General features: G+C 36.1%; 1 long non-coding RNA gene across 1 annotated transcript; it reads left to right on the top strand.

Moving 5' to 3' along the window:
• Nucleotides 1-3,736: 3,736 nt before the first annotated feature.
• On the top strand, nt 3,737-19,462 carry LOC125923941 (uncharacterized). The gene is made up of 3 exons (XR_007458202.1): nt 3,737-3,898; nt 15,258-15,619; nt 19,192-19,462. It is a non-coding gene; the product is annotated as an uncharacterized LOC125923941 (long non-coding RNA).
• Nucleotides 19,463-23,496: the final 4,034 nt, after the last annotated feature.

Genomic DNA, 23,496 nt, shown 5'->3' with positions numbered 1-23,496 from the left:
TATTATAAATCATTGATGAAAATGGAATTTGAACTTAGGTAGCAAAATACCAGAAATATCCCCAACTCTCCCCATTGTAAAATTAATACGGAATTTAAATGAGAGCACCTAGCACTGAGCTTGCAGGAGTAAATGTCCAATAAATATTTGTAAATGAATGAGTAAATGTTCACTTAAGAACTTCACTAAATGCATAAAATGCATATGATCCATTTTATAATGCTGATGTATTGAACTCACATAGTAGTTTTCCAGGGATTGCTAGAGCTTTAGTGTATGATTGGGCCACTTGGATTGAAATATATATCCCTGCATCCACCAAAGGATCTACAAGTAAAATAATTAACTATAAGGGTACATGGGTGGCTCAGTCAGTTGTGTGTCCAACTTTGGCTCAGTCTGTGAGTTCGAGCCTGGTGTGGGGCTCTGTGCTGACAGCTCAGAGCCTGGAGCCTGCTTCGGATTCTGTGTCTCCCTCTCTCTCTGACCCCCGCTCATGCTCTGTCTCTCTCTCTCTCAAAAATAAACATTACAAAAGAATTATACTATAATGGTGGTTTACTAATAATTTATATAACTACCCTAGTTAGAAAGTATTTGTAGATCACAAGGGACATTTGTCATTATGACACCTGGGCAGGTAAAGCAATTTCTACTGTTAAATACTAGCTAGGAAATTATATTTTTCAAATTTAATTGAAACCTTTAAGAAGGTTACCAGAAGGAAACCTTCCTCTGTCAGTTCTTCCTTCTCGCCTTTGTACTGGATCAATTCTCCTATCAATTGTGCTAATGTGCATTATATCAGGCATGCCACCCAGAAGTGGGGATGTCTGGAACTGAAGGTCTGTTAAGGAGTAAGAATGGATTGCTTATCACCCTGTTTAGGTTAGCTTAGCCTTTTACGACATTTTCATTGATCTCTGAAGGCGAATGTTATCAAATTTCGTTCAGGTTTTATTTCCGTCTACAGTTAATTATTATACATGTAAAATCAAAGTTCTGCCATCAGGTGTTTAAAATCCTAAATTCCTCAAAGAAGTTTCAAAGAAAGGCCAAAAAAACTTAATTAATTAATTAAAGGTTTTTTTAAAGATATAAAAACAAATAAGATATATTTTATTAACTACGTATAGAATTAAAGCTCAAGAAATTTGTGGGGTTTTTTTTTAAGTTTTAAAAAGAAACACTGTAAAGGGGTTTGTGCACCTGCTAAGAGTTGTTTGGTTGATGCGCCAGATTTAAAAGGCGTAAGTTGAAACACAAAACTCTCGATGCTAAGTCTCATGTTTTTTATGCCATGTTGTCTGCTATTTAAAAACAAACAAAACAAAACAACTCTTACTAAATATTAATTGTACAATCAAATGATTGGAGACTCATAAATTTGAATGTTAAATAAACAGACTACTCATATATGTTCCCATGTCACCTTATTCAAAAATCCCAAGAGTTTAAAAACAGCAATCTGGCTTTTAAAAAGGTTTCCATTACCAAACATGCAAACTAATTTCTCGTTGCTGTTCATGACTACCAAACTCTAAGAATTGATTTTACTCTCATACGAGCCTCAAAAGAATTAGTTTAAACTCAAGAAAATAGAACTATGAAATAAACCATGATTTTAACAGGATAGATGGTAGAGAAGCTTTGTTTTGTTTTGTTTTGTTTTTATGAGATTATCCACAATGCTTGAAGTTTCTTTGGAACACATCTTGGCATATTTTTTATAAGACACACATTTTAGTGTACACTCGTTCTTGCCTCTTTTAGGCAAAAGAAATAAAAACCTGGAATTTCAGCATAATACATTAGGGGTACTAAACTCAAAGAAATCTTTGGTTTACTTCTTGCTGGTTATAAATGGCTGTTAGATGCTAATAAAAGAGTTGGTTGATTGGTCAGCAACTTTCAGAAATATATCATGAGTCAGTTTTTTAACATATCGAATCCTTTTTCCATCCTTCGTAATGCAAACACTACCAATTATTATAAGCCATCTTTTAAAAATTATTTTGCTACTCAAAATTTAGTAGAGGATTGTTATACACAAAAGAAGGTAGACTGTTAACCTGCATCATTCAGATAAAAATTTACTCCCAGCATCATCATGCAGCTATGACTACACCTACCATGAAACCAAAAAGGGATATGTCCTAAGTGTTTTCAAGATATATCTGCTTTGAGAGAACATGATATAAAGAAATATATGTAGGATGGCCACCCCTTCGATATTATAATTTGAACATGGTTGATCACCTTGAATGGTTTCAGAGAACTGAACACTAATAAAAGCCTAAGCATGTGATCCTTGGGACAAATGATTATAGGAAAGAAAAATTAGGCTCTGGAAAAAGTCCAAAAAGATGGTATTTGAATTTGGTTCTGAGCCCTTCCAAATGTCACCGTGGCTACTGTTTGGGCACATCTCTTAATAGGAGAATTAATTGGTCTAAAAAGAATAAGCTTAAGGTTCTATCTTAACATGGAGTAGGTTGCTTGGGGATTCAGACTGTACATCAGGTTGTAGCTTGATAAGTTGGTGAGATTATTCATTTGAGAGACATGCAGAAGCAGACCGGGGAAGCAGGAAGATTGCGTCATGGTGCTCCACGGCATGCCTTTATAATTTGTATACAAGTCGGTGCGAGAGCACTGAATCAAGAAAACTTAATTTTGACAGGTCTGATATATAGTCTATTTTGGTTAACCAAAAGGAACACATACATTTACTACATTAGAGAAATTTCCATTATTTTTCTCTCAGCCATGAAAATCGATTTTGATGTGATTACACTCAGAGGCTGCTTGATGTGCCTCTGACAGCACAAAATGGATAGAGACAGTGGGTGGTATAGAATGTGGGAAACTGTGGCTAAGCTGGACTCTGGCTAAGTGAGAATCATAGGATTCAAATACCAATTAGGATAATTTGTGTGAAAACAGACCTAAGATAAAATAATGGTGACTATGCTATATTTGAATGATAAGGAAAAAATATTTCAATACATCAAGTAACCAAGGGTTTTCACCATTTCGTTTTTATTATAAGCTTTATCTAGAGAAATGCAGGGATATCACCAATTGTAACCAGGGAATATTTTATTTCTTGAATAAAATAATGAACCCTTATTACATGCAAGGCATTTATTTAAGAAATCTTTATGGAGGTTTATATTTGATAAAGAAAGAAGTAAGAATTAGAGACTCTGTGGTTGTAACTGGAAATTTCATTTCTGTTTCTTTTCAGAGCTCCTCTCTTGCTATTTGTGCAACTATCCTTACTTTCATTCATTCATTCATTCAATAAATATTTATCCAGTGCCCAAAGGCAAGGCACTTGACTAAGTATCTGGTACACAAGAATAAATGAAGTAGACAGCTCTTGTCTTCATGGGATGTATAGTCTAACTGGGAATGCATGCGAGTAAAGAGAAATTACTATAAAGTGTGGTAAGTGCTGTAACAGAAGACTAAGTTCGGCCATGGAAGATGAATAGAGTCTATTCAGGGGAGCAGTTAACCAGCAATGGGAAACTGAGATGGGGTTAGTGATCTGTAAGGAGGACGGTATCAGGAAGAGGGGATAGCTTACCCAGAGGTCAAAAGGGAAGAGAGTGAATGCATAATACAAGAAAACAAGATGAAGGGTTTATATTGAATGTAGTATAGAATGTGAGAGGCAGGGGGCGTGCTGGTAAGAAATAACTTCAGAATGTAAGCAACGGTCATTTAATCTGGGACCGCAGGAGAAAACCATGAAAAACTTGTGTCTGAAAGAGAGGATGTTAGATGGTTTTAAGTAGTAAATATATATGTTTAGACTTGCACTTTAGTAAGAGGACTCTAATTGCATGGAAGAAAATGGATTGGATGTAAACCAGATTGGAAACAGGAAGTAAGTTAGGGGACTGTTAAAACAATCCAGGTGGGAGATGGTGGTAATCTTTACAGGAATATGGGCAGTACGTAAAGGGAGAAACGGTAGATGTTAGAGGTTCATGGCTTTTGACTTTTTGTTTGTTCATTTGTTTGGAAGAAGAATTGATATAAATACATAGTTGATTGGATCTGGGGGTTAAGGAAGAGTCAGAATGCAGCAAAAACAACTAAAGCCTGCAATGAATATATTTGAGGCATCCGTAGTTTTTCGGGAGGAGAGACAGTTCCAAAATTCTCCATTTCTTCTTATTAAAAAGAAAGACAGAAACACAGAAATCAAGGAACTAAGGAAGGAAGCTACAAAGAAACAAAGAGCATGTGTAACTTGGGACTGAAGACGAGGCTAAGGCTAAAAGACCAGGAGGAAATCAGCTGCTGGAAGATCAGTGATTTTGATCCCCTGAGGAATCAGCGATAGCAGTAATGCCATCAGGAGATTTTAAGAAGTTGGGAAGAGGGACTTCAGCTCCTAGTGCTGAGCCTAGGTCCTCAGAAAGGGCTGAAATGCTCCCAGATTTCTGAATTTCATTGGCTCTTTAGCCCCAATACTTTCCAGCTTTTAATTTACGCTCATAGGTCTGTCACTGATTACGTTCAAACCACAAACACATAACTCAACAAAAGAAAGCAATCCCTTATGTCTGAGCATCAGCAGAAAGACAAAAACAAGAAATTAAACTAAAAATCCCTGCAGCTGTTGGAAATTTCAGGCACTGAATATAGAAGTGCATGCACTTCAGACATAATGAGCTACACACTTCAGTCTTAAATTTCTCAATTAAAAGTTTATTAGAAATGAACAGATATATTTTTTTAATTTTTAAAACATTTATTTATTTTTGAGAGAGAGAAAGAGAGACAGAGTGTGAGTAGGAGAGGGACAGAGGGAGAGGGAAACACAGAATCTGAAGCAGGCTCCAGGCTCTGAGCTGTCAGCACAGAGCCTGACATGGGTGGGGCTTGAACTCACAAATCCTGAGATCATGACTGGAGCCAAAGTCAGATGCTTAATCTACTGAGCCACCCAGCCATCCCTGGATACATGTATTTTTAACTACATAACTTCTAAAACTAAACATATAGTGGTTGAAATAAAAACTTCAATTGACTAAATTAAAAAGAATGATTAGAGTTGAAGAGAGAATTAGTGAACTAGAATATATATCCAAAAATAGTTGATAGGAACCAGAGGGGCCAAAAAGAAAAAAAAAAAAAAGTCAGAAGTATGAATGAGAGGCTACAAGACATAAAGGATAATACAAGTAGTTTTAGCATGTATGTAAGTCAGTTCCAGAAGAGGAGAATAGAAGAGAGACAATATTGAAAGTCGTAATAGTTTTTTCAGGATTGATGAAAATATAGATCCACAAATCCAGGAAACATCCTGCTCCTCAAACAAGATAAACATAAAATTGAAACTGAAACAAACTGCAGTAAAATTACAGAAGAATAAAGACAATGAAAAACCTTTAAAAACGGTCTAAGAGACATTGTAAGTGTTCAACAATGTTAGCTATTTTGGGTGATTGACTTATATAACTTTATCAGACTGCTTCCCTGGACTTTGACAACTCTAACAGCTCATGAACAGTGCACAACTCTCAATCCAAATTAGAGGTTTATAAGAAGTGGACTTTTCTTGACTTGGCATAATCTCTTGAGTACTTCTCTGAACTAGGCACGGAGTTCCTTGTTTCTGCATCTGTCTCATTCAGTTCTCTTGACAATTGTTTAAGGGTGATATTGTTCCCTTGAACCAGGGGGATTCTGGGATGTAAGGAGGTTTTGTGATTTGTTCAACATCACACAGCTAAGAAATGACATAGCAGGGACCCAAATCCTGGACTTCTGATTCCAGATCCATTGTCCATCGTGGTGATCCATCTTTTATTCTTTATTCTGGTGACTCCTACATTAAATTATCTTCAACTTAAAAAGTAGAATATAATTCTTTTATAACCATAAAATAAAAATAATTTAAATAATTAAAATGCAGCCAAAGAGAAAGAACAGATGACTGACAAATGAATAATTAGAACATCATTGGAAGCCAGAAGGTAGTTGTAAGATATCTTTAAAGTGTCAAGGTAGGGGTGCCTGGGTGGCTCTGTTGGTTGAGCATCCGACTTTGGCTCAGGTCATGATCTCGCGGTCTGGGAGTTCGAGCCCCGCCTTGGGCTCTGTGCTGACAGCTCAGAGCCTGGAAGCTGCTTCAGAGTCTGTGTCTCCCTCTCTCTCTCTGCCCCTCCCCTGCTTATGCTCTGTCTCCCGCTGTCAAAAATAGATAAACATTAAAAAATTTTTTTAAGTGGCAAGGTAAACTGTTAATTTAGAATGGTATAGCCAGCAAAATTTATCTTTCAAGAAGAGTGTAAAATAACCATGTGCCGATGAATAAAACAGAGAAGTCAACACAAGGAACTGGATTAAATAAAATTTTAAAGAATATATTGAAGGAGGAGGGAAAGTGAAACTAAAACATGACATGCACAAATTATGCAAGTTAGGAGAATGATCAATTTATTGGGTCCCATGGCTGTTAAATTGTTATGAAGGAAATTAAGACATTATTTTAGTTTGGACTTTCTAAAAATAAATTTGAATGATAAAAGATAAAGTCTTATAAAAAAAGAAAATATGAACTCAAATTTTAAAATAGTAAGAAAGATGGTAAAAGAAAAACAAAAATTAAGAAGAGTAGAAACAGACATAATATATCATAATCACAAAGATACATGTATTATACTTATCATGAAACAGAGATTTTAATTTGAACTATATTGTGTTTATAGAGACAAGGCGTAAAATAAAAGACATGGGAAGGCTTAAAGTAAAATGATGGAAAAGATATGCAAAACAAATACCAAAAGCAAGCTGACATAATATTTTAATAGGAGAAAAATATATCTTAAAATATAATATAATATATCTTAAAATATATCTTAAAATAAAAATATATCCTTAAAATACTTTTAGGAATGTAAATTGTTATCACATAATGATAAGAGGCTCAATATATCAGGATCTCTAATAATGATATATTCATATGCTCCAAATAAAACTATCTCAGAATAAATATAATGCTGATAAAGTTACTGATAAAAGTTAATAAATCCTTCATCCTTGTGGCAAATTTAACATTTCTCAATTTTTGACAAATTAATCTGAGAAAGGTAATAAATAAAAATGTAGAAAATTTGAACAAAATTATTAATCTAGAGATAATAAGCTTCTATGGAGTCCTGCACCCAAGAATAAGAGGATATGAACTCTTTACAAACATATAAAGCATTTATAAAAATTATATACAGGATAATAATATAGGATTTAACAAATTTCAAACTATGGTCAATATAAGGCCACTAAATGAAAAAAATATATTAGACACACACACACACACACACACACGCCCATAAATAATTCATGTATTATTCTGATACTGTTATGACTAAATGACAAAACTATTAAAACTTACTTAGAGGGGTGCCTGGATGGCTCAGTTGGTTAAGTGTCCAACTTCAGCTCAGGTTGTGATCTCATGGTTCGTGAGTTCAAGCCCTACATTGGGCTCTGGGCTGACAGCATGGAGCCTGGAGCCTGCCTCAGATTCTTATCTCCCTGTCTCTCTCTGTTCCTCCCCCACTCGCCCTCCATCCCTCTCTCAAAAATACATAAACATTTTTTAAAATTTACAAAAAAACTTATTTAGAAGGCAATTTACTTGTTCTCATATTAAAAAAAGAAGAGCTGAATATTAATGAGTTAAGTGTGAAACTAAAGAATATGGAATAGAAACTTTGACAAAAAAAGAAAGGACACAATAAACTTAAGAACAGAATCAATAAATGCAAAACAATTATAAAATTATTTTGAAACACATAAAAGTTGGTTCTTTGAAGACAAATCTCTGGGAGGATTCATCAAAAGAAAAAGGAGAAAAAATAAACGGTATTAGAAATTGAAAGGGTGACATAACTACAAATGCACAGATATGAAAAAGATATCAAATAAGAGGATTAGTGTTGGGAATTAACTTCTTATTGGGTCACTATGTCACCTAATATACAAAGAGAAGGGGGCTAGGGAAAATATATTAAGATCTGGCATTCGGGAACTTCATGGGCAATCAAATGGTTGTGCCAAATAGCCAGCTGTCATACAGGCTAATAGAAAGATCTAAAGGTAGAGGTAATCAGCAATAGATAAAATATATTAAATATTTTTTTTACATAAACAAGTCTCCTAAGCAATGTATACCTGTTTTATCATACAGTGTATAAAGAAAATAATTCATATCGTTATTTTACAAAGAACTGATCCGAAGCTTAGACAAGTGAAGTGATTTCTCCATCGCATGTGTAGTAACTAGCAGAGTATGAATACAAACCTTGAACATAGGTCTACAATCTCTAGAATTCATGTTCTTAAACATTGCCCTGTATTTCCTCCTCTGAGTTGGAGATTGATAGGGTGGGACCCATCGTGTTATAGATGGAAATTGATGCCCTGGACGCAGAAAATATTAGCTGGGGGATTTTTTAAAATAAGAAGGTAAAAGGGCTTAGGGCAGAATTCTGAAGATTGCCAATAATTAAAGGGTAGACCAAGGAGAAAGAGAAGCTCACAAAAGAGACGAAAATGAAACGGTCAGAGAAGTATAAGGCAAACAAGGAGAGTGCAGTAAGAGATAAGTCATAAGAAGAGGGCATTTCAAGAAAGAAGGAGCAGTCAATAGTGTCAAACTCTGCCAAGTGTTCAGGTAGATAAGGCCTGGAAATTATTTATTGGATTTAACTACAAGGCCATCATTGCTGACATTGACAAGAGCAGGTTCAGCAGAGTGGGGGAAGTTGAATCCAGATTTCAGAAGGTTGTGGAGTGAAAAGGAGAAACAGATGTGGAGACAAAATTCAGACTTTTCTGTTATGTTTGGCTGTGAATGCGAAGAGAAAAATATGCTGGTTACTGAAGGAGAACGTGAAGATGATATTTTTTTCTAAAGAGTGTGTGTAGATTCTGATTAGAAGAAGTGAATATGGTCATAGAAATTAAGTATACAGGAATGAGGGGATAGTTTATCAACCACTGTTATTGTCCTTATTCTTCCAACGTCTATAAATATTAACTTTTTCGATTCTCACCACCACTCTATGCAATAAGAATATTTCTATCCCCCATTTTACGGGTAAAAAAGAGTATGAAGATATTAGGTCAAATGCTTATTGGTCATTCAGGCAATTAGTGAGGAGCCATAGTCAAATCCAAGCTGCAACTGTTCCCTTAGACAAATTATCTATGGATAAGTTTCAAAGCAAAACCTTTGAAAAGGAGCCAGAGGGACTCTGGAAACAAGTTGAGAGGCGAGCCTTGGATAGGAAGAAGGACACTTCTTACATTGCAATAGAAGGAAAGAGGCAATCTTGTACAGAAGCATATTATTGAGGTTGTGGTAGTTCAGGAGTTTCCATATAAAGGATTCTGTTCTTACTGTCAAGTTGTCATTTAAGGACATCCATGAAAGATGAGTGAGGTGATGGGGTTAGAGATTTGAAAAAAAAAATGGAGATGGTTTATCACAGTGCCAAAGAGAAAAGGGGGAAAAAAGAGCTTATTGTGGACACAGTAAGACCACAGAGCAGCTATGTATATTGGTGACTACAGATTAGTGATGATACCAGTGTGCAAGATTGTGTGTGTTCCCTCTAGCAGTGTTTAAAAAGCTCAGGGCATTAGTTTTCAATGGGGGTTAAACTTTGCCAGGTGGGAACAACAAAAGGGACCCAGAAGAGGGAGTTACTGACAAATGAGCAAATTTAAATGATGACAGTTGGAATCCAAGCTGGATAAGAAAGACAGTGAAGAGAGAAATGGAAATAGAGACAGAAGGACCCCAGGGCAGTGGTTCTTTAACCTGCCTGCACCGTACTTAGGCTGCTTAATCCCAAAGTTCAGAGATTCTGAAACAATTGATCTTTGAGGGGACAAAAGGCACCCACACTTTCTTAATGCTCCCAGGGTGATTTGAATGTACAGCCAGTTACAGTCACAGACTTGGGTGCTCCAACTAGGTGGAAGAAGAGATCTAAAAAGAGTTGAGCTCAGGAGCTGAAAGAATGGGAGGTCAAGGAGAGAGAGTGAAGGCGCTGAGTTATTTATTTCAGAGAGAAGGTTTTCCCTGAAGAGGAGGAAGTCCAAGTAATAGCCGTGTTGTGGCTTTTGGCCAATATTGGATGCATTCTCTCTGTCGCGTAAAAGTCACCCTGGACCACAGTAGGATTTCAGATGGAAAGGCATTGTGAACTAAGGGCCAAAGTCTGTAGTTGAATAAGAGGATTAACCCAGATGTTTGTGGATGATAACCAGGAAGAGTATAGAATGATTTAGCCAGATGGCATGTGTTTTGAAGTAGCAGGTTTAGGTTTTATTTTGTTTCGTTTTTTTCTTTATGGAGATGAACACATAGAGGTCATACGAAGCGTGTTGGAGTTAGTTGGATACTGAATTCATACCTTGAGATCTTCTGCAGGAGTGTTTTACAGCACCTGCCACTTACGAAAATGGAACCCTTTAGGAAGGACCACGTTGTAATTAAGATCAGGTGCAAAGAATAAAAGAGCAGGCAAAAAGGTTGATGCTGTAACACAGCTTTCTAATGAGATAGAGGATTAATAGGAAAAGAAAGCAAATGAAGTGGAATCAACTAGAATTACGTAGAATTTAAGAAATTGAAAGGATGAGATTCTCTTGGAAATGTAAATAAGCAGATTTAAATATTGAGTGTGGTGCAGTCACATTGAAATCACAAAACAAAAATGTACCTTACCACTAAATTATTCCCATAATATTTAAAAAATTTTTTTTCGTGTTTATTTATTTTTGAGAGAGCAAGAGACAGAGCATGAGTGGGGGAGGGGCAGAGAGAGAGGGAGACACTGAATTCGAAGCAGACTCCAGGCTCTGAGGTGTCAGCACAGAGCCCGATGTGGGGCTCAAACCCACAAACCGTGAGATCATGACCTGAGCTGAGGTCGGACGCTCAACCAACTGAGCCCCCCAGGCACCCCTCTAATCATTCTAAAAGCATTTCAATCTGTTGGTAATTGTTTTTCACTTGATTCTATTCATTTGTCTAGGGATATAATATCATTAATACATAATTATTTTTTTTCTTCTTTGCCAATATCTGTGCATCCATTTCTCTTTATGTTGTTTCACTATTTAATAAAATGCTTTTGATATGATTCTTTAATGTATAAAAAGTAGTCTCTATTCAAAATGTTCATAAGTGAACATTTAATTTTTATCAAGTGTGTTTTGAGCAACTTTCAAAATATTTTTTGAACTGATTATACATGCATATGATATATTAATACAAGCAATGTAATATTATATGAACAATGTAATAGAAGCAATACAATGTAAGCGGTGTAAGATAAGCCCTTGAATTTTTTAGACCCAGTCCATTTCATCATCTTATATTACATCTTTAACATTATATGAGGCCAAAATTGATGGTGTTTCCCTGAAGATTTTCACACCTGTAATCCTAAACAAGGTTGCAGCATGGTATTTTGAGGGTTTGGGGATCAATCTTTTCTCCACTTCATAAACTATTTTCTATGTTCTGAATCAGTCTAAATAGCATAAGAATGATCCTGACATATCTTTCCCACAAATTCATCTGAATCATACTTCCCTGGCCACATTTTGTGGAGATATGTTTGGTTTGTCTTTTTAAACTGTACACTTGTTAGATGTCTTCATGTGATTTTCCTGTCTTAAGTTAGTTTTGATAATTAATGTATTTTTACATTCTATGACAATGTTTCCAATTTTTTTTTTTAACGTTTATTTATTTTTGAGACAGAGAGGGACAGAGCATGAACAGGGGAGGGTCAGAGGGAGAGGGAGACACACAATCTGAAACAGGCTGTAGGCTCTGAGCGGTCAGCACAGAGCCTGACGCGGGGCTCGAACTCACTGGCCGTGAGATCATGACCCGAGCCGAAGTCGGACGCTTAACCAACCAAGCCACCCAGGCGCCCCCAATGTTTCCAATTTTTAATTCATAGTGATTTTACATTAAAAATAATACTGCCTATAATTTTAATCTAATCCTCTTTTATTCATAATGTTTCATAGTTGTGATTTCTTCCAAGTTTATTTCCTCTCTTTCAATTGACATTGCCAAGTTTGACTATTTTTTTAATCATCTTTATATTTATGTTTCCATTCTGCTACCTTTTGGGTTTCTAATTCATGCGTTTCTGTTTGTATTTCTTATTTTTAATTCCTTTATCCTGCTTTACTCATTTAATGTTTGTTTTAGTTTGCTGTGAATACTTGAGTTGCATGTTGAATTCTTTCACACCTAGTATTTCTTGCATAAAATATGTGCATTTAGAGTCATAAATTCTCATCTAGGTGGAGATTTGGCTGTATTCCATTAATGTAACATGTGGTACTCTCACATTGTATTCTATATAAATGCTATGACAAATTTAATTTCTGCTTTGACCTCAAAGTTCCTTATGATATTTTTGTTTATTTTCCAAGCATTTTTTATAAAGATAAACTTTTCTTAATAATACCTAGTTTCATTGTATTATTTTCAGGTAATATGACCCATTAACTAACTTCTGAAATTTGTTGAATTGTTTTTTCTTAATTTTTGTTCAGTTTATAAAAGATCTGTGGTGCTTAACAAGGTATATTTTCTCTTTGTAGGTTAGAATGTGTGGTATGTAATTCTATCATATGACATAAAAATACTATCATATTAGGGGTGCCTGGGTGGCTCAGTCGGTTGAGCATCCGGCTTCGGCTCAGGTCATGATCTCACAGTTTGTGAGTTCGAGCCCCACATCAGGCCCTGTGCTGACAGCTCAGAGCCTGGAGCCTGTTTCAGATTCTGGGTCTCCTTCTCTCTCTGCTCTTCCCCTGCTCATGCTCTGTCTCTCTTTCTCTCTCTCTCTCAAAAATAAACATTAAAAAAATTTTTTTAAATTCTATCATATTATATAATAAAATAATAACTCCATCATATGATAAAATAATATATAGTAATATATAAAGAATTATATAACTATAATATCAATCAATATATAACAGAATAATACGTAGTATATACAGTATATAGTATAAATTCATGACTTTCATATCCAGATTAACTTTTGCTAGCAAGATCTGTCAAAGACACAGGTAAGTACGTTAACTCACATTCATGTATTTTAACCTCTCATACAAATGTTGAGACAACTTTATTAAGTATCAGATATTTATATTATTGTGAATTTGTATTACAGTAATTCATCATTTCTGTAAAGAGCTATTTTGGCTTGTAAAATGCTTTTTTGCCTTGAACTTTATTTGACTATTAATTGTGTGAACTCTGTTTACTTGATATTTACACTTACCTGACAATATGTTTGCTCATTCTTTGTTTTTAATCATTTAACTTCACCTATATTTAAGCGTTTTATTTTAAATTCAAATCATGGGGCAGGCCTTGCAATTGTCATGCCCCACACAGTGCCAAGACTCCAAGCCTTTTCCCTGAAAAGCCTACTTGGTCTATTATGTCATCTTTTGAGATTCTTCCAGAAGGTGAGCTTTCCTTACAAGATTCTATTTTGTCTACTCCACCTCCAACTGTATTCTCTCTACTTCAGTAGCACTTTTCTCAAATAATATATATTATTGCATTCACATTTTTGTAATGTTATTTATTTATTTTGAGAGAGAGAGAGAGAGAGAGAGAGAGAGAGAGAGAGAGAAAGCATGGGTCGGGGGGTGGGGTGCAGACAGAAAGAGAGAGAGAGAATCCCAAGCAGACCCTGTGCCATCAGCACAGAGCCCGACCTGGGGATCAATCCCATGACCCATGAGATCATGACCTGAGTCAAAATCAGGAGTCAGATGTTTAACTGACTGAGCCATTCAGGTGCCCTGCATTCACATTGTTATATATGCCTTCCCATAGTAGCTCTGTTTTCCTTGAAGACAGGAACTGTAAGTTGTTGTTGTTGTTGGTGTGTGTGTGTGTGTGTGTGTGTGTGTGTGTGTTTTATCTGAAGTACCCAATAACAGATGCTGATAAATGCTTATCAAATAAATGGAGGTATAAATGAGTAGATGGGAGTGTCTATAAGCAACATCAGGAAATGATGAATTTTTTGCCCTCAGAGGAGGTATTCCAATAATGATTAACTTGATTCTATATATTAAAAATGAGAAAGAGGAACACATATAGAAATATTTTATTTATATATGTGGTTTTAATTTTTATATATGCTATTTATATATACTTACATGTAATATAGAATACATAGCTTATGTATGTATATACATGCAAATAAGGAGAGAGACTATATATAGTTATGTATGTATTCTGAGGTGTTTTCCAACCCAAAGAACTTTAAGTGAAGGAGAAATATTTGTATAGTGAAGTTTTCTTTTATGTCTTAGAGAACAAAATTATCAGGAAATCTCTTTTTGTTTCCTATAATATTCCCCTTAATCCTCTTATTCCTATTTTCTAGAGAAACAGATTTTTTTTTCTTAAATGTCAAGTCATAAAAATGTTCTGCTTTATTATTTTCTAAGCCATTTATGAAACTAGGGCACTTCAATTACATGGGAGACAAAAAAATTATCCTTATTGGCAACTCATTAAATTTAACTTATTATGCTAAGATGTACTTCCTAAACAAGTTCCTATAGTTTATAGTCACCTATTCAGATCTTCAAATAAAGTAAATGAAAAATGCCGACCAAGTTTTATAAACATCAAATCGGAACGGAACATTTTAATAACCAATGGATACTGATTTTATATTGTGTAACTGTACTACTCTTTAAATTAAAAATACTGCTGAATGTTCTCTGAGATGCCCATGGGTATGCTTTCCTTTAACAGGAATTTCCCTTAACAGGAATTTCCCTTAACAGGAAAGTTTTACATTTTAAAATCAATGGGGTTATGTGGAGTATTTAAGGAAAAAAGAAAATCACCCCAAGATTATGCTTTTCATACTATTTTGCAAATCACTTCGTAGTTGAATAGGAATTTAATCATCCAATATTTTTGCATACCCTGCAAATGTATCCTTTTACATTATGAATTATCACATATTATGCACTTTTAGGCTATTTTTGTGTTAACCAACTGCTTTGGAGTTTTCTTCCATCGACTTCGTTCAGCATACTTGGGAAGACATAAATAGAGCAGACAGCTCTTTGTTTGCCTCTCATTTGCTGGTAACTATAATCTAATGGATTTCCACTAACTTTTCTTGTTTCTTATGTTGACCCAGGTATGCATTGTCTGGCACAGGTGATGGATAACGTACTCTATTTAAAACCTTGGAGCAAAAGATGCTAGGATGCTACAAATCATAGACCTTGTGATGCTATGGAAACAACCCTTCTGTGTCCTAGCCCTCGTGCTTCACCAACTGTGTGAACTTACGTCGTCTCCTTAATCCTGAGTCTCCGCTTCTTACACAGATATAATGGGAAGTCTGTACCAGAGAAATTAGAACCTTAATGAATACAAGGAGAAATCTAATGATAGGCAGGTGGAAGTATTCTTGGCAGAGTGGAGGACAGAAGCAAGCACTGCGAGGTAGAAATTTACCGGGGATATTAATCAACAAGCTGAGCAATGGAAAATAAGGTAGAACGTGTTACTTTGGGCCAAATTATAAAAATGTGAAATGTCACATAAGTTTTCTAACCTGGCTTATTTATATATTGATGTTAGTCTGATCTTTTTTCACACTTTGGTTCCGTTTGCCTCTCACTTTCACCTATATATTGTTTGACTTTTTCTTACTCATTTTCACTTTCTTTGGCTATATCCTGTTTTTGTGGATCTTGTGTCTGTTTTCTTTCCTGCTTTCTCTGTATCCCATCTCCAAAGCTCTGATGCCTACCTTTCCTTGTATATAGAAGAATTATAAAAAGTATCATGCCATACTTAATGTCCAAAATATGTTGTTACTGGATTTTAAAGTATTCTGCCAACAAAATTCCATGGATTTATCTAGTACTTCTATGTAATGGACAAGTAAATAAATATACAGCTTACTGTGTTGGCTTTGCTGAAGGCAAATCTATCAAATGAGAATGTCTGGAGAGAGAGTAATAATGTTTTTATTCGTCAATAAACTCACCAATCCATTTATTCATTAAATTGATATTTATTGAGCCCTTTCTGTGTGACAGTCAATGTGCTAGAGGGTTGAGACATAGTCCCTATTTCTTTAGAGGCTTAAGATCTAGTATGTAAAACAGACAGTGGACAAGTAAACACAAACTTAAACATATAATTATAAATTGTGATATGCTATATCGATGCTATGTGCTTTATATATTTTATAAACAGCTATGATAGACTACCAGAAATGGACATAATTTATATTAGATAGTCAGCACAAGGCTTGCTGAAGAGTATGCTCTTAATTATAGGCCATGGCTTTAACTTCAAGACAAGTAGTTCTTTGGAAAATAGATCTCATTTTGGCAACTCTAATGACTATTATCTTTGATGTCAACCACTAATTTAAAAAAAATGAGTGATTCTTGGACTTTTCATGTCATTAATGGGTTTGATTCAATTCAACTTGTTGTGGAAGTGTATCAGGATACATTTTAGTATGGAGTTCTGAACTTGAAATAGGAAAATACATCTATTTCTTGCTTTAATTTAAGTAAAAATTTTGACTCAAGACCCCGAATTTTTCCTAAGGATGGATAACTTGCCATACCTTTCTATTTAGTCTTACAATTCGTATTTGAATGCCAAAAATACTTTATGAGAACAATTGAACAAGGATTTGAGCTTCTATGTGCTCCCAATGTATTTATATTATTTCTGTTTTTACCACAGTTCTGCAAAGTAGGTGAACACACCATTTTGTAGATGAGAAAACTGAGTCTAGACATTTTAGTGACCCTCCTAAGATCAACAATACAACAAATAGTAATGCCAAAGTTAAAATAGTTAGCCAGCTAAATTCTTAGCCTATACTGTTGGTACTCTGTCTGATTTCTAAGTACTGCAAATTTTTGTGTGAACTCCAGAAATGACTATTGTAGGTTGAATTCTATTCCCCCCAAAATATGTATCGAAATCCCGACTCCTAGGACCTCCAAATGTGACCCTATTTGCAAATAGGGTCATTCGAGATGTAATTTGTCAACGTGAGGATATACTGGAGTAAAGTGGGCTGGTGTTCTTATTAGAAGACCACGTGAAGACACAGACGCATGAGGAGAGGACATCGTGTAACAACACGATAGACATTGAAGTGTCACAGCCACATGCCAAGGGTTGCCAGCAAGTCACCTGAAGCAAGAAGAAGCCAGAAAACATTCTTCCCTACACGTTTCTGAGGGAGCATGGCCCTTACCTCTGATGTAGCTGATGTTTTGGTACAAAGTGAACTAAGAAGAGAGGAAAACCAAGTAATCATATTTCAGGTCCTTTCAGCATGGCTGAAATCCCGGAGAAATATCTTCAAGTCAAATGCTTCTGGGGAGACTACCGATTTATGGTCCAAGTTCACCTTTATATGTCTAGTCTGAGAACATGGCAGCCCCTGCTTCAACCCTGCCAGACATGTCTCTGCAATAGACATCTCTGAAGTTACCCTCGTTGGGAATGACAGATGCAGGACGCACCTTCTTTCTAGTCTAAGGCAGAACCCTAGGTCCTTGCTTGTGAACGTGATCACACTGGGTTCAAGCTAATTTGCTTTTTGTAAACAATACATTATTTTTGGGGATTGGTATAGCAAATTCTCTGTTCAAAAGTCATTTTCTCAAAAAGCCCTTTCCTGACCACCTGTCTCATTCGCAGCTACTGTCAGTTCTTATTCCTTCATTACGCCTCATTTAACATTCTATTTCCTTCCCTTTCTTTCCCTCACCTTTCTCTTTCTCTCTCTCTTCTATTCCCTTCCTTCATTTCTTTGTTTCTTTATTTTCTTTCCCTTGTTTTCGCTAACTTTATCTGATTCAGAACTGAATTCCTAGCACCTTGAAGAGTGATTGGGTCCATGAGACTTTGCTCAAGAAATATGGGTTAAATATGAAAATAGTTGTAAATGTGCATATATTTGGAGGAAGCTATAAAACACAATTATGTTCTATGTAAATTATAAACTTCCAGTAAGATTGCTTTATAGGGGGTTGGATCAATAAGACTAAGAAGAAATCCAAATAATCAAAGAGTTATGGGTTTATATCAGCCATAACATATTCACAGAGACGGTGATTTGTGTAACACTTTATGAGCAACATACATGAAGTGAAAATTTGATAAGCCAATGGTAAGAATCTAATAAAATAATGTTATTCTCTTTGAAAAAGAAATGTCTTCAAACCTGTGAATAGGTACAATGTTTAAGCAAAATGCGAAAAGTGGGTACCCTTGAAAGAGGACAGTATGTTTCAATATGGTTTTTACCTTGGGCTTCTATATATGTATTATCTATAGTAATATAAATGTATTATATAATACATTTATATGTATATATATTGTATTATATATATGTATGTATAATATATTGTATATATTATTCTGAGAAGGTTTCAAAATGCTGCCCAAATGGCACAAAACGGGTTAAAACCCCTCACCTATCATGACCTGTGCTGATAGTGATGGGCGGTCCCAATGACTTACAGCTATGACTCTAGTTAACACATAAGACTGAAGTCAAGTACTGCAAACTGTTTTGATAATTTTAAGTGAAAGATGTAAAGCAAATGGATAATATGCTATTATTGTCAGTTTGAAGGGTATGCTTTTGGAAATTACAGCATTTTTCCCAAGTAGTCCTGGCTGAGATGGAGGTCCTCTCTGTCCTCTTGTGTCAAGTTAGACTTGATAGATATTTCCAACTGTTCATTAAATAATATCTAAATCATAAAGCAATAACCATCATATGACTCTCACATAACTATCTGTTTCTAGAAGAATTATAGCACTGATGGCTTTTAATGGCCATTTACAATGCCAGAATACTCTTAGGTGATCTCCAGTGGAATCAGTCCAAATTGGTTACCCAGTGGAATTGATCTTTAGTTAAAGGTCAAATACAATTTTACCTTCAAAATTGAGAAGACTTGGATGTGAAGGTTGCCTCTTAATAATAATCTTTAGTGTAAAATTCACTCTATATTCATTTTTTTAAATCTTTAGATTGAAGAAGAGGAATAATACCATTCTTTTCCCACCCCCAGTATTCAAAAAGGATTGTCAGATTGACACGAGGACTATCATATGGAAATTCAAATGATGACTTTCATTCCATACAAAGCTCTTTGAAGAAAGCATCTATGGAATTATAGCAAATAAGACTTACTAACACTTCACTAAAGATTTAAGTTTACTCACCTAATCAAACACAATTGCTTAATAGACATAGACACCCCCACTAGGGCTTGACTTTTTAAAATTTGCATTGCAGAGTTAAAGAATGCATTTTCCCCCACCCTGCAGAATAAGAGAGTAAAAGAGCTGGCTAAGCTGATTGAGCATGTGTCCACTTGTTTTCTCTAAATCAATCTGTTAAATAACTTACTGCTGTGGAATGATAGAAACTAGAAGTCCCTCCACACAGAAAAAAAAAAAAAAGTGAGGAATGAATCTCAAGCAGTCGTTTTGATTTTAATATGTCCATTACTGAGATCCTAATCTTCCCACCATCCTCCCTATAACTTACTTTCCTCTCAGTTTTTCCACATCTTTAAATGGCAAATTTGTCTCTGGTTATTTCTTTTTCATACATCCCAACTCACAGCAGTTCTTCCTGCTTCAAACCTTGACATCGAGAACCTCTTCTCAACACTGCAACTTGAATAATCTTATAAAAATAAAAAATGGGGCACCTGGGTGGCTCAGGCGGGTAAGTGTCAGACTACGGCTCAGGTCATGATCTCACAGTTCGTGGGTGCGAGCCCCGAGTCGGGCTTCGTGCTGACAGCTCAGAGCCTGGAGGCTGCTTTGGATTCTGTGTCTCCCTCTCTCTCTGCCCCACCCCCACTCATGCTCTGTCTCTCTAAAAAATAAATAAAACATTAAAAAAAATTAAAGTGAAAAGTAAAGGTAGATCTTGCCACTCTTCCACCCAAACCCTGCAGCAACTCTCACTGGGCACTGAGTGTGAGCCCAGTCCTTATCATGGCTTATGAGGCTTGTGATAGCCTGTAGCCTGTTATCCTCTGATGTCCAGTCTTAATACCCTGTCCCTTACTGATATCCTTCAGCCCTACCACCTTCTTGGGGTTCCTTAAGCCTTGGGGCATGTGTCTACACTAAGGACTTTGTTTTAGCTCTTCTCTCTGCCCAGAGAACTCTTTCCTCAAGTATCTGCTTAACCGATTCCTGCTCCTCTCTCAACTGTTTCCTGAAATGTCATCTACTCAAGGAGGCATGTCCTGACCACTTATTACCCTAATTCACCACTGTTTCCTTTCTTCACCCAAGCACTTTTTTCTGACAGTACTTAACAGTAGGTAATGTACTATATGTTTTATTTATTTGTTTGGCTTACTGTTTACTGCCTACGTATCATTATTATGTTTCAATTTCTGAGAGTAGAAATCTTTGTTTTGTTTGCTGTGCTATCCCAGAAACCTAGCATAATGCTTAGTCCATAGTAAGCCCTCAATAAATATGTGTGGAATGAATGAATCCATTAGAAAATCATGTTGGCTCTAGTTTCAAAATATGTTTTAAATCTAACTATTTCATACTTCGTTATCAAAAAATCCATTGCCACTAACTGAGTTTGGGGCATTGTTTTGTTATCATTCTCCTGGATTGTTGCTACTGAGTTCTTAAACAAGTTTTTTTAAAGATTTTTTTAAGTGAAGAAAAAAAAAAGACACCCAACATGGGGCTCGAACTCACAACCCTGAGATCAAGAGTCACATGTTCTACTGATTGAGCCAGCCAGGTGCCTCTTAAGTAACTTTTATTTATAACTTTGCTTGCCCTCCTTTATTCTAAAATACACACCCATGCACATAGATAGGCTGTAAAACAGCCAGATGCAACAACAAATGTAAAATGTAAGTCAAATTGTGTCACAGCTTTAAACTTTCTAATATCCTTTTTTTCACACTGAGTAAAATCAAAAGTCTCTACAGTGGCCCTTGGGATCCTGCCGGATCTGTCTTCATTTTCTCTCCTCTCCTCCCTGACGTATCCTATTCTATCATACTGGCCTCCTCATGGCTCCTTGAAAATACCAGGCCCATGTGTGATTGGGCCATTTGTGTTTGCTCTTCTCTCTGCCTGGTATGTTCATGACCAGAAACCTTCATGGCTAGCTCCCTCACTTCTTTCATTTGTGCACTTAAATGTAATCTTCTCAGTGGAAGCTTCCCTGGGCATCCTGTTTTCAATTTCAACCTCCTTCAACATTGCTGTCCCCCTCCCCTGCTTTATTTTTCTCCATAATACATATTGCTATACCTCACATAGGTTTGCACCCGTATTTTATTCATTGTAATCTCCAACTAGGATGTAAGCTTCACAAGGGCAATGGTTTTCATCTATTTTGTTCACTGCAAAGTCCCCATGGTCTGGAACAGGGCTTGGCACATGGTAAGCACTCAATTAATAATTGTAAGGGGGGAAAAATGAAGTATGTACTCTTGGCAATTGGAAATGCTCAAAGGAAATGCATATGTATTAGTCAGTGTCTCAGCAAGAAACAAATGGCACATTCCAACTAATGTGAGCAGAATTTAATAAAAGGACTATTTACAAAGGTGAGGTCAGCGTGTAGGGAAACCACATAGGAGAGTGTTTTATCCCCCAGGCCAGAATCAATGCCATCCCTGCCAACCTCCCAAACGGAAAACTAGAGACCCTTTGATGTGGTCAACCTCCTAGGCATCAAGCAAGAAGGAGAAGAATGTCGAGTGGAACTAAAGGGCCAAATAGATGATACTCAGAATAATAGCGTTGGTGGATTTTTAACAGTATGACTGACTGCAAGAGAGTCACCCACACTCCAACCTCTCTCCATATTCTCTCTATATTTAAAATTCCTTAGGACTTACTCACAAAGTACCACTATTTACCAAACTAAAGCCTAACCCATGTTCATCTTCTAACACTTCTAAACACTTCTGACCTTAGGTGCCATCCCATGCAAGACTTCCTGGGTTCCTGGAGACACGGATTTCTGTGGTGTCACCGGAGGAGGACTCATTTAATAGGCAATTATGGTGGGAAGTTGATGACTTTGTGAGCAATTGTAGATGACTTTTACAAACAAGCAATATCAAACGGTTGAAATAATTGGGAAGAAAATAATTAAGGCAAAGTGCTAGAGCATAACAGCAGGTCACTTTAGATAATGTGGGGAGGACAGCTCTGAAGAAGTGCTGTTAGATCTGAATGATGAATAGGAACCATATCTAGGGAGTGCCGGAGAAAGAGCGAAGAGAGAGTGTTCAGGCGAGTTTGGGGATGAAAATCTCAGTGAACTCACAACACAGTAAGCAAGGGAAATTGGGAGAGGAGGAGAGGAGGTATAAATTTGGACAGGAACCAACCAGATGATTTGTAACTTTGCAGGCCATTGAGGAAGGAATGGACCAAGCCAGTGGAGGGCTCTGAAACTGAGAATTACACGATGTCGTGTACATTTAAAAAATATTCTCTGGTCAATCTGTGAAGAGTTCTGCAACTCTTCATTTTTGTTAAAATGTGACTATAAATTTCTTTCCATCACCATCCTTCCCACATTCATGTATCACTTGTTTTAGCTGTTGCTTGAATGACAATCATTTCAGTTATTTTTTTGTTTTTCTTCAAATTTCTATATTTTATTTAAATTTATATCAACAACCTTATTTTATTTTGATTTCTTCTCCATGTTATCTCTTTTTCTGGAGCTCTCTCTCTGAATGTTTCCACCTTTGATAGAATTGTTGGAGAGCTCTTTGTGGCAGTTCAGTTTCTCCCAGTTGTTTGGATATCACACATCTTACTTCGTTTCTTGTATGCAATTAATTTGTAGCATTGACATTTAACACACATAGTGGTTAAGAGCATAAATTCTAGAGGCGCGTGGGTGGCTCAGTCAGTTAAGCATCCGACTTCGGCTCGGGTCATGATCTCACAGCTTGTATTTGAGCCCCGCGTTGGGCTCTCTGCTGACAGCTCAGAGCCTGCAGCCTGCTTCAGATATGTGTCTCCCTCTATCTCTGCCCCTCCTTGCTCACACTCTGTCTCTGTGACAAAACATTAAAAGAAAATTCTAAAAAAAGAGCATAAATTCTAGAGCTAGATATAGATAAAGACATAACCCTTGTTTGACCATTTACTACCTGTGTAGTCTTGGGTCAATTACTTAAACTCTCTGTGCTTCAGTTTCCTTACCAGTAATGTGGAAATAATAGTACATAGTCCACAGGCTTATTGGGAACATTGCATTAGTTAATATATATAAGGCTAGTAGTACTTGTAGAAGTACTATCAGAGTTTATTTTTGCTTTTTAATAAATGTTAAGGCTTCGTAGTGGGTT

Source organism: Panthera uncia, chromosome B1, assembly GCF_023721935.1.
Source record: "Panthera uncia isolate 11264 chromosome B1, Puncia_PCG_1.0, whole genome shotgun sequence".
NCBI lineage: Eukaryota > Metazoa > Chordata > Mammalia > Carnivora > Felidae > Panthera > Panthera uncia.
Note: the sequence above shows the minus strand (reverse complement) of the source record. Positions and strands in the feature narration are given on the sequence as shown.